Raw genomic sequence first — 12,506 nt, 5'->3', positions numbered from 1 at the left:
CAGAGCTGGGATGCACATTTGCAGTGCATCCAGTAAGTCTGGGAGGGATTTTTTGCATGTCCATTATATATTTGACATCCATGGAAGCACTGTACTCTGCACATGCACCACAGAGCCTATCCACCTGTGTGAAATGGATGTATCTAAATTTTCTGGTATACAGTAGCTGGTGTGTCAGCTGAGCTATTGGTTGTCTGGAAGCACTGAGGAAATATGCAAAATCCTGTAATTTCATCAGAATTGAAATGCCATGAGGAGTTAAGGGACATAGCCAGGACTCCATGGGAAGTTCTTCAAGGGACGTTGGGTGGGCTTTCAGACACCATGATCAGGAGCAGTGGTGTGAGGAGATAAACATTCCAGGGTTGACACCTTTCCTGTAGCACCGGACAAAGGGAAGAGACCCAGGACATAATTCCACCTTTCTGTCCAGTGTGATTTAGTTGCCATGGAGATGTTACAGCTAGTTGCTGTAGTAAACTAACTGAAAATAAACTAACCAGAAATAATTTTCTCCACAAAACTAGAGAGAAGTAGGATTTTTTTTTTGCCTTATAAAGTATGTCATCATGGCTCCTGGGGCTGCGTTAGGATGACATAATATCACCTTCTGATAAGTATTATATATAAAAGTGAAAATCAGGCCCCGTATGACAAGAAAAATGTAATTTTTATTTGCTATTATGACATCAAGAAAATTGGGTTGCTTTTTCTGTAGATGGGATTATGTTGGAGCTCTGGTTAGAACATGCTATTAATAGTGGTATATATTTATAGAAGGACAAAGCTTGAAATGAATGGGTGAAAGGAGAAGAAACTTGTTCAGGTTTTTAAAATCTTTTCAGCTGAGTACTTTTCTTTCTAATTATTCAGTGAATGAAAGGGTACTAATTCACCAGGGAAATGGATCTTCCTAAGACACCTTTTAACCAACTTCTTTCTCAATGCTTTAAGGTAGATTCTGTCATTCTTGCTAAGTAGGAACAGACTCTGAGATGGCAGAGGAAAGGAATCAGTTGCATCAAATTGCTGGCATTTAAACTTATTCTAAATGGGTATCAATGCTGTGGTGTTTAAATCATTGGCAGCTGATTTCGCTGGCATTCCTCCCATCCATGCCAGGAAAGGAGCTGAAATAGTCATGGTGACAGGCAGAGAATTTTACAGGAATAGATCCAGCCTCAAGTGTTTGCATCATTTTTAGTACAATGAAAGCGCTGCTACTGCAATTGCTAAGAGCCGTAAAAAACAACTGTAACAAATTTTTGAAAGACATTAAGATAAAGGGCTGTGACAAGTTAGTCAAAGCAAAGAAATTCAGCTTAAAATCAGATGAATGGAAGAAATAAAGAAAACAGAAGCAGAGAAGGGTTTTTGAGACATGATTCTCAGTCATTTTTGGTCAAGTACTGTCAGGCAGCATCTGGAGTAAGCTCAGTGAGGAGACTTTCCTCATATTTCATTAGGAAGAAAATCCCCAAGTGTAGGTGCTATGGGGATGCTACACTGCACTGAACCTGCTGCAGAGCTTTTACTACAGAATTAATGTCTCTTAGCCCAGCTTGAAGGCAAGAGTCTCAAGCTCCAGGATGGACAATGCGGGAAGGCAGAGTGTGAGTAGCCAGGTGTTGCAAGCCAACACCACAGCATTCTAATTACCTTTTTTAAAATAGATTTTCCAGATTCAGGTGTGGGACATGGAAACAAAACAACCCTGGCTGACACCTGCAGAGCTTCAGTTGCTCAGGATCTGAAAGACCAAGCTCTGGCATGGTGGCAAAGGAGCGTGAGAGGTAGGATCGAAGTGCAGTGTCATATCTTAGTTGGTGGTACAGCAGGTCTGGATGTGCTGGGGGTAGCAGATCTGTTAAAAATGGGGTCTCTGTGGGGCCAGTGCTGGACTTGCCTGAGAGATTTCCTGGCACTAGGGACATCAGTGCCCAGAGATGACAAGTCATGACCAGGGGGAGACAACATGCAGAGAAATGAGCCATCCAAGGGACGCATGTGCACCTGATGTTGACCAATGGATGGAGAAGCTGATGTGAAGGTTGAGTGCCTGGCTGTGCGGAAGGATCCATGGCTGATGGATTGCTGTGCTCTCCCCAGACTGATGATTTAGTTGTTTCCCTAAATATAATTTTCTTTGTTTTAAACAGAGAAATGTTGTTCAGCAAGAGTACCACAGTGAAAGCGCACACCTTCGTATCTGAGCACAGCCCCATCACTGCTGTCCACACCTTGCAGGAGGGCTTTGTGGGTAAAAGTCAAGGAAGGTTGAGTGAAGACAAAAGAGGTTACGTAAGGTCAAATTAAGAAGTTCAAGTTTAAAAAAAAAAAAGAAAATATCCACATGTTCAAATAGGTATTGCCTTAGAACAGCTTGGTTTTTTTAATGAAAAATTTCCACCCCTTTCCTGAACCTCTTAGGAATTAGTTTGCAATCTGACCGTAGTTTCTGGGAAAAATTTCTGGGAAAAATTTCACTATGATACATCAGCAGAAAGATGAAGAGAAAGCTTCAGATTTACAACACTGTCTTCATCCTGTGGCAGTGTTGCACTTAGGGCTTGATTCGGTCACCAGGATGTAGCTTTCTAAAGCCATTTGAGAAGTATTTGTCCTGCCCAGCATTTCAGAAGAGCTTGGGTTTCCATCAGGCCCTGCGTCATGCTTGCCAAGTTTGTATAAAGCTTGGGGCTCCAAGGGTGTATTCCCTAACACAAACACATATCCCACAACTGAATCTCTCCTTATTTTCCTGGAAGAAAGTCACAAATTTCACTGAGACAAAACTTCCAAAAATGTTGTCCCAGCTGTTCCAGATCCAAGAACCGAGCCTGTTTCCATGCCCTGTTAAATACAGCTCCATGTAAGTCTTTGCATATCTTCAGGCAGGGTTATATTTTATTGATAGGTCATCATGATAATTTCTATATGTTTTCGTTGTTAGCACCCAGGGAGCCTCAGATTATGAATGCCTTTGTCATTTATTAAACTCCTGGGCGTTAAGTGTATAAGAATTTAATACAGAAGCTTGCCTGAGTCTAAGTTGATGCACAGGTTTACACTTTGAATAGGCTGAACATTCAAAATATATGTTGGTAGGGGCTTTAGTGCTGGGAACACTACTGCCAGCTTCTCCTCTAGCTCATCCTAACTCACATAATATTTACATCCCCATAATTTGCCAGTACTTACTCATCATGGAGGACTCAGTGAAGTATAGGCTCTGAAATCAAATATGCACTAAATGTTAGACAGAGTAAGGCCTGTATTGCCTTAAAATCTGGATTAAAATTCTGTTAGTGTTCTTTCTCATTCAGGAGCTACAATAATATACATGCATAAACACTTACTCTAGCTGGTGCTTATGTTTTGACCACTTTTCTTGCTGGTAAAGTACCCTGTGATTTTCTCAGACCTGGAATATTTTGTGGGATGTATTGGTTTAATAAAAAATGACTGGCAGGTTTTCCAACTCCCATGTAAACCTGAGACCTTCACCAAATGTCTTTTTTCTTTCTGTCTCTGCTATTAAGCTGGTCATTGGTTCCCATGAGGGAATTGACTCAAATGCTTGGCATCACACAGGCAGGGTGTGGTGGTCCCAACCATCATGTGTTTTGTTATTATGGTGAGAGTATTTTCTCATAAATGAAAGATGATTTGGAAATGATTTATTTTTTAAGCCCTCTATGTGCTAGCACTTTACTGGACGAGTCCTGTCCCTGTGAGTAGGGTTGTTAAATGGGCGTATTTTTCTCTTTCTTGCTCTCTGCTGGTATGTCAGTGATTCCTCTTCTGTTCCATGTTATCTTCTGGTAGAAGCACATAACTGAAGTTTCACTTTTCCTCCCTATCCAGGATCGGTGACTTTCCATGAATTCCAGTGCACATGGATGAACTCATGAGTAAAGGCTTGGTGTTTGCAGGGAACTGCAGCAATCATCTTTGGTAAGAAGGGGGATTTTGCATTCCTGCAAACATGGACTATTCATGAATGTACAGCATTTTGCGTACATTGCACATACAAACGTACGTGCAATTTGTGCTTGAAATGAACCAGAACAAAGTCTGCAGAATGGTGTGAGGATAGGAGCCACAAAGCTTCGTATATCTTTATCAGAGGATAGAGCAGGAAAAACTAAGTGCATTAAGACTTGTTTTGTGTAATAACTTCTGTTTCTGGTCAGTGGTAGGTTTCACACAAAATTAATGCACTAAGACTGGAGAAGGTGTCCAAGATGCCTGGAGAGCAATGGAAAAGGTGGGATCAATAGCCGACTTAAAACTGTAATCGGATTGTCCTTTCTTGGTGTCCTCAAGGCACCCACACGCATCAGCAGCTCAACATGTGTATATTCTTGAGAGATATTTCTTATGTCACCTCAGAGGTTTTTTTTCAGCTTTGGTTTGGCACCTTTCATCACCCTCTATTTTAAGGTAATCATCCCGAGGCGAATTGATCACTTCCCAAGAGACAGAAACTCTGGCGAGGTTTGCAGATAGAATATAAATGATCGCAACATGCCAGTCTCTCTAATGCAATAAGAACACTTATAATGTCCAGGATGTAGCCCTGCTTGCACCAAAATCCTGTCAGTTAAACAAATAAAGTGAAACCCTAGGAGGGAGAGTTGGAGAAATTAACTGCTGTGGGCTATAGTTAATGAGTGGTTTGACAAGGAGAAAATCATGGTCATGAAAGTGTACAAATAGAATGGAAACAGAATTAACACCACAAAAAAAGAGTTTGTCCACATACATTAGAGGCTTATTTCATCCAGAAGTTTATTGACTTTTTGTGGGATCTACCCCCAACCAGCTACTGAAGATTTTCCAAACAGGATCAGTGAGATCAATCAAAACATTGAAACTTTGAAGTGTGGCTAGGCTGCCAGGTAAAAGTATGCAAGATATGTCTAAGACTTCATTAAAAAGTGTCTGCATGACATCTTCCATAAGATATGCAACAGTCTGGCAGTGTTGGCTCATTAAGAAAAAAAAAGCTGTAAATGGTCACCCCCTGAAGAGTAGCTGTTGTGCCACATTATGGCTGACCACAGGGGCGTTTAGCTCGTGCCCGTTGTTGCGATCCTAAGCAAGGAAATCTCTTGCACAGGAACCAGGTTTGCTTAACGCAAACTACGTCTTGGCTACATCTGATACTTTTGCTTATTCAGACCCTGCTGTCCACCCAGGTGGCCTTCATGGTACGTAATTATCTGGACTATGATTAGAAAATCATGCAACAGGACCGGGGAATTGTCCCAGGGTGATGGGAGGAGGACTGCATGGCTCAAGGGACCTTTTTTTAATTTTCTGCCTCCTGTGACAGTCTTCACCAGAAAGAAAAGGTGAAAAATTAGGCTGTTCTAAAGGTATTGAAATCAGACATTTTGGAAGGAATTCCTTTGTTCTAATCTCTATCAGTAACATTCAGGTTAAATCTCCCCTATCTTTTATTTTAAAGCATCCAAAGAGTTGTCTTGTTATTTCCAATCACAGAGTATTCACAGCCTGTACTTGCTCTTACATCCAGGGCATATAAAACGCAGAATTGCTGCAGGTGATCATGACCAGCACAGACCATGATGTCAAGAAAATACAAATGATACACAACTTCACAGCGTCTCCCAGTGCACATAGTTAGAAGGCAAAAGTATTTCTCTGTTTTCATGAGTGCTGGCAGAAGGATTAGAGGTTTTTGCCTATTCCTAGTTCTTAAAGAAAACCAAAACATCCACAGATCAATTTTCAAAGCTGGCTCACAATTTAGGTGACATTACACTGACCTCTTTTTTCCAGTTAATTGCCATGAATGTCTTTAGTCTTTTTTTTTCTTCAGGACAAGAAAAAAAACCTCTCCCATTATCTGTTTCACAGTCACCTTACCTCTAGACTCCAGAAATACATTCATGCAGATACATCAGGGAGGTAAGATCCAACTAGTTCTTCAAACTGAAGGCAGAATAAGCAATGCCTGCAGCAGGGGCTGCTTGATTTATCTAAACACAAGTTTCAGTAATGATTTCATATTATTAAATACAAATAAAAAATAGTATGTATCCAGGGTATATAAGATATTCCCAAAGATGTTAACTATGGCTTGAATTTGCTGACCTGAAAGTAATTTCTTGTTTTTCCTCTGTCATTTGCTCTGCACTTTACCCCTGTCATTCTTCCACCTACCATAATCTTCCCAAGAAAAATAAGCCTGTTATCTTGCCCTAAGCAACCAATATGCAAAACTGATTTTTGGTGAATGAACTGTGATTGGTCTTGCACATTATGGGGTGGATGTTTTCTGTACTTTAGTCACACAAACCTACATTGTTAGGAGGAAAGTCTGAAGAAGAATAAGTTTTAATTTTCCTAAAGATGAAATGGGAAAATAAATAGATGAGCAGAAATGAGCTTCAAGAAATCTTGGGTTTTTAGGATGAAAACATCACAGTGTGAAACATCATTCTTAAAAAACAGGCCACTGGAAGACAAACTGACTGGGTGCATGCAAAGTAAGGTTTTCATTTTGATTTGTTCATACCACCTGAGCCTGCATGAGTAAAAGGTTTAATCATATGGATATCTTCCTGGATTGTTTATTTTCTTTTGTGTCAGGACTTTGGAGAATAGGTTGCAATTGCCTATGAACTTCATCTATCAAGTAATCTGATTTCTTCCAAGACACAATCAGAGTCCTAATCCACTTGTTTTGTCTCACAGAATAAGCACAAGTGTTAACACAAAAATTATTTTGAACAAACATTTTATAACTGTTGGTAGACTATCTTAAAATATTATACGAAAAAGAGTGCAGCAAATAGCTACCACTAGAAAGGAGTTTAGTGGTACAAAGATGAAAGCTTTAGTGGTACAAAGTTTAGTGGTACAAAGATGAAAGGCTTTGAGAAGTGTAAGGGAGCAGGCTTTGAGTGTTTTAGAGGCAAAAGTAAGGCTTCAGTTCTTCTTATTCTCTGGTTCATATTTACATATATATATTTGGAAAATAAGATAATACATAGATAACACATAGATAGTGTATGGCATATGCCTAACTCCACAGTTAGCATTATTTGCTTTTAGTTGGTGCGGAAAATCAGGTTCACTGTTAAAAGAAAGACAAATTCCCTCACCAGCATGTGCAAAAAAGCCTTATTTTTGTTTTCAGTGATATTATCACCAAGATCTCATACTGGATTATTAGAGGAATACTTCAAAAGAAGTAAGTCATGTTTGATATTTTTATTTATTTATTATGCTGTAGCTTCTCTACCATACTTTACAGTATCGTATCACATTAAGTTCACAGGCAATATGCTCAGAGAAAGAGCATATCAAAGAAAGAAGAAGAAAAAATTGACTTGAAGAAACCAAGGTTCAGCTTCTTGCAGAGCCTTATTTGCTGGTTTACATAATGGTTTCAAAAGTCAACCTGTTAAATTGTAAAGCATAGCATTCTGTACTTTCTTTATCTTTAGGAAAAATTAATGATGGAGATAGACACATTAGAGGAAACCATAGTGCAGTTATGTTACCACATTTTTAAAAAATGATGAATAGGGGTGTAGGAACCATGACATATAGCTCAAATTTAGTTTGAATGGTGATAGGCATCACTATATCGAACAGACTATTATACTAAGTCCATGTTTGCACAGTTTTGGCTGACAGTGCAGAAACAGCAATATAGTGATATCTGTGACACTTTGAATAGTCCCAAAGTATAAATTTTCAGTTAAACCTGGCATGAAATGTACACTGCGGGAAGCCGACAAACTTTTGTGTGGTTGTATACACTGACTTCCCTTTCCTGTGGTCTGAAAGAAAGTCAGAAGCATGAACTCAGCAGCGAGTGGTGGCGATGCAGAGGTATTATACACGACATTTGGTTTAGCAAAGCTCAGCTGCATTGGAAAGATTGGACTTCCAGCACTGCATTCCTCAATACCCTGCTTTTTATCACTTTGGAGCTCAGTGCTCATTTTACTGTTAGTGGTAGTGGTGGCAATGTGGTTCAAAGGCTATCATAAACATGCCAAAGCATCCAAGAAGGTTCAGCTGGCTGGATCGTTCAAGTGGCTGAGCTTTCTGATGGCTCCTTTATCTCTCTTTACAAAAGAGATGTCAAACAGGCAATTAAAAATCCCACCCATACATCTGTTTTCACCACTGATGCAGGGAAATGCATGCATCTATATTTTTCATTTAGGTGTGAGGAAAGTACAGTGTAAGACATCAGTAAGACCAGTTTCACAGGAGTATGAACTTCTATTGCAATTTTTTCAGATGAGAGAGATGCAATATTCTCCATGGAGGTGAAAATAGATTTGCTTTATAGGGCCCTGAAAATCCTATATGAAAAGAAATGTCGTTGTGAGCGATTATTAATATATAATTGAATGTCAAACTACATCTATCTTGTTCGTCATTTTCCCTTCATTTCAAGGTTTAATTTGGGTGGCTCAGAAAACACGGAGCAGAGCTATTTTCCACACAGAAGACAGAGATATCACAAGGCTGGTTTTGATCTAGTCCTGGCAATGCTGGTCAGAAAACAAAATCCAAAATATCTTTTTCCTGAAGTATTATTTACAAAGCTGGGCACATGTTCCACCCAGAGGAGAGAAGAAAAAAAGAGAGAGGGAGAGATTGTGAAAGAAATCAAGACACTTAAATCAACCAGAAAACAACATCTTGAAGAGCTGTCCTGCCAGTGAAATGAGCATGCTGAAAACACGGAAGATTTCTTGCACTGGATTCTCATCTGAGCTGTACCCGAGTAAATCACTAACACAGCTGGGACAAGAAGGTGTCCCCAGCGTTAAATTAATATCTTGGGAAGGCTTCAGTAGCGTTTCTACTGGTTATCTGGACTGAAAACCAGCATTCAAGACCATAGACAGGTCCCAGAGAGCTGCTCAGGGGGGTGGTTGCTCTACCAAGACAACCAGATGTTTGCAAAATTCCCCCACCGATCACTGAAGAGTTACACTCACAGCCTGAAATACAGAAAATGGTTGTGCAATGTTGCAATAACATTCGTCTCCTGTGCTCCTAGGAAAAAAGGTTTAAAGACCAAAGCGATTTTTATTCAGGAAGATGATCTTTTTCTATGCTCCATAAAAGCTCAGGGCATCCCCTTCTCCATGAGCAGATGGAGGAAGGGCAGCAGGGAAAGGAAAAATGGAGAAATACTGTCTTTCAGATGCAGCTGCGGACCATAGTGCCTGAACTGCCAGGCATGTGAAAGGAGATCCATTCAGCAGGATATTTACATTTCACACCCTCATTTTTATAATTAGATATCAAAACACACAGTTTCATGAGCAGGGAAAGTACTGAGGTATCATTTCCAAAGGATTTTTGGCATGCAATCTCTTGGGACATTAATAGGATCCCTCACCCTTATCTAACAGTCAGGAACCTTATGGGAACTTAATATCTTTGATACATCAGCCTAGCTAGCAAACTTGGTTGAAATTAACCAAGATGTTCAAAAGTTATTTGGAGGGGAATAAAATGGAGAACTGGAAACAGCTAAAGAGAAATATGCATGTCCTCTTTGGTAAGAATTAAATAAACCTTTGTTCTTGAGGCAAACGGATTAAAATAATTAAGGTCTGAAAGCCATCAACTACGGCTCCATCACCTCTGGTACTTGGATCACTTTCTCCATAGGAAGCTGAAGAGGAGATAAAATACTTGGACATAGTTCCCTCAGGTCAGTTCCAATGCATTAAAGAGTGCTGGTCACTGTCTCCTCATTCCAACTGTAAGTGGAGGACTTCGTCACTGCTGCTTGGGAGTTCAGTCTTGGCTTTCTCCTTCTCCTTGTTTTGTTCCCCCCCCTGTCAATCTCCCTGTCTCATTTATGTGCTGGATTTGCTACAACACCAAAACTTACTGCCCCTGTACCTCTAATGAGGCAAGCCCAGGTTACAGCCGCTGGGAAGAGAAACATCTCAGTTTTCAGAGCAGAAGGTGGAGAAGCTCACTCACGTACATATCTGTAACTGAGATTAACTACTTGTTTCCACTGTGCAAACTCAGGGAAAAGTTAATGCTAATACATGACAACTTTTAGATGCTTATTTTTCATCCACAAATCCCAAGGCTCCTTGCACTTCATAATTATTCCTAGTTTTAGCGAGGATACAGAAAGAGAAAGTCAAATTAAAAGTCAAATTAAAAAGACAATCTACCCAGCAAGAAGTAGGACTAGGCAGAGACCTTAGCACCCATCTCTTTGCCCATAAATCTGTGTCCTAGATTACAATAAAAACCTGACAATTTTTGCCCCTTGGCTGTAAGGTTATTGCGCTGTATGAAGGCAGTGATTGAAGCCTGAATATCACTTTTGTACAGAAAGGGTTCATCAGGAATGTAAACTTTTATTTTGTCCTGTGCTTTTTTTTTTTTTTAATAAGCAGGATATTTTATTATGATTTTATTAAAAAAACCCTCATAACACCAAGGAGGAAAAAAGATCACGTCGGTTCTAAATGTCATCTGTTTCAAAAGAAGCACTATGCTGGTAGTTATACGGACACCCAGAAGATCATGAATGGATGAGCACTCATTTAAAATATGTATCTGACTGAGAGTGGAACCTGGCCTCATTCACTAGAGCACTTTGGAGGAAAGCCTGAAAAAAGCCAGGGGAAGTTCAGGTTGGATATTAGGAAACATTTCTTTACTGAAAGGGTTATCAGGCATTGGAATGGGCTGCCCAGGGAGGTGGTGGAGTCACCATCCCTGGAGGTATTTAAGAAACGTGTAGACATGGTTCTTCAGGGCATGCTCTAGTGTCCAAGATTACTGGTTTGTGGTGGGGTGCTGTGTGGGTGGGTGATGGTTTTTGGTTTGGTTGTTGTTGTTGTGTGTTCAGGTGGTGGGTGGTGGTTTTGTTTGTGGTGGTTTTTTTTTTTTTTTTTTTTTTTTTTACTGTTGGTTGGACTCGATGATCTCTGAGGTCCCTTCCAACCACTACGATTCTGATTCTGATTCTGATTTTTTTTTTTATTCCTGAGCTAGACTGTAGGAGAGCATGGGCTTGGTTCTTCCTACAGCACCTGAGAAGCTCAGCACTCAAGTGGCAAATCAACAAAACGCTAACACTAGAGTCCGCATTGTCCTGCTGACATCAGTAGGGCCTCTCACACGGCTAAGCGAAGTATATCTTTCAGTGTTGCTGTATTAAGATCAAAGCACCTTGAACGACCATTTGGCAGAAGCTGTAAAATGACAGCAGAGCTTGTGTTTTGCTTGGGATTGTTTAGTTGGTTTTTTCATTCGTGAGTGAAATTTTGAGTAGTTCATATGAGAACTAGTGACCAGCTGATCAAAAAGCTACTGCAGACCATCAGTGAAAAATCACTCATCTTTCTTTTTGCACAAATTCACCTTTATATCTGTGGTATGCACATTTTGCAGTTCAAATTTGGATGTGTATATACATGTTGATATATTTCTCAGATTATAAATTAAAGCAGGAAAATATAATCTTATTATAGACACATACACACACATATATATTTTACCCTAAATCTTAGATATCTATACCTTTCTATCTACTTCATAGAATATATGCATATAAAATATACTTCATATGTCTGTGTGCAGGGTACAAATACATATTGTATATAAATGATTTATTATAGAAATATCAATGTTTCTAGATTACGCTGCATAGTAGATGAGCTGTCATTAGCAAAAAAAAAAAAGGATACACAGCTTTCCAACAAAAGAAGAGAATGAGGCTGCCAGAGTGTTGCAGTGGTTTGGGCGGTTTTGTGTGCATGCATGTGCTTGTGTGTATGCCTCTGTGTGTGTATGTGTGTGTCTTTTTTTTTTTTTTTTAATTTAGCATCCATCGCTGCCAATCTTTGCACTGCCAGTAGGGAAAATCATATCCATGGCAACCAACTGCAGCATTCCTACCCACATCAATGACGCCTCCAATCTAAACTGTCAAATATTCTATGCACATCATGTAAAATAGGTCTCTTTTCCTTATACCTCTGTGCATCTAGTTTCTGTGGCTACATGTTTATGCAAATGAGAATTGTCCTTTTCCTCTCAGGTTGATTGAACACTGAATTTGTTTTGCACCTTGGCAATGCAAAGCCATGCTGTCTTGCCACCTGGTATACCACGTAATTGCAAAAGCTATATTGTAATGATAACTCTCCTTAAATTAGCCTGATAATACCAAATACCTGGCTTGTGAGGAAGACTTGGAGTGTGTTTTAAAAGAAGAACATTAATATGGGGCTGAGATATGCGAATAATGTTTAATTGGCTCTCTAGAGTGTACTAATTTTCAGGACTGGAAAGCTAGTATTTGATTTGTTCTTTACAGTTAGTGAAAAGGAGAAAAAGTCCTTCATAAATCCTGAATGACATATTAGCCACCATTTTTTGTGCAAAGACCTCAGATTCTAAGGATTACCCTTTTCCTACTTGGCAAGGGAAAAAAAAAAAGCCCATCAGACACTCTA

This window comes from Numenius arquata, chromosome Z (genome assembly GCF_964106895.1).
Source record: "Numenius arquata chromosome Z, bNumArq3.hap1.1, whole genome shotgun sequence".
In the NCBI taxonomy this organism is placed as follows: domain Eukaryota; kingdom Metazoa; phylum Chordata; class Aves; order Charadriiformes; family Scolopacidae; genus Numenius; species Numenius arquata.
This window is presented reverse-complemented; position numbering follows the sequence as displayed.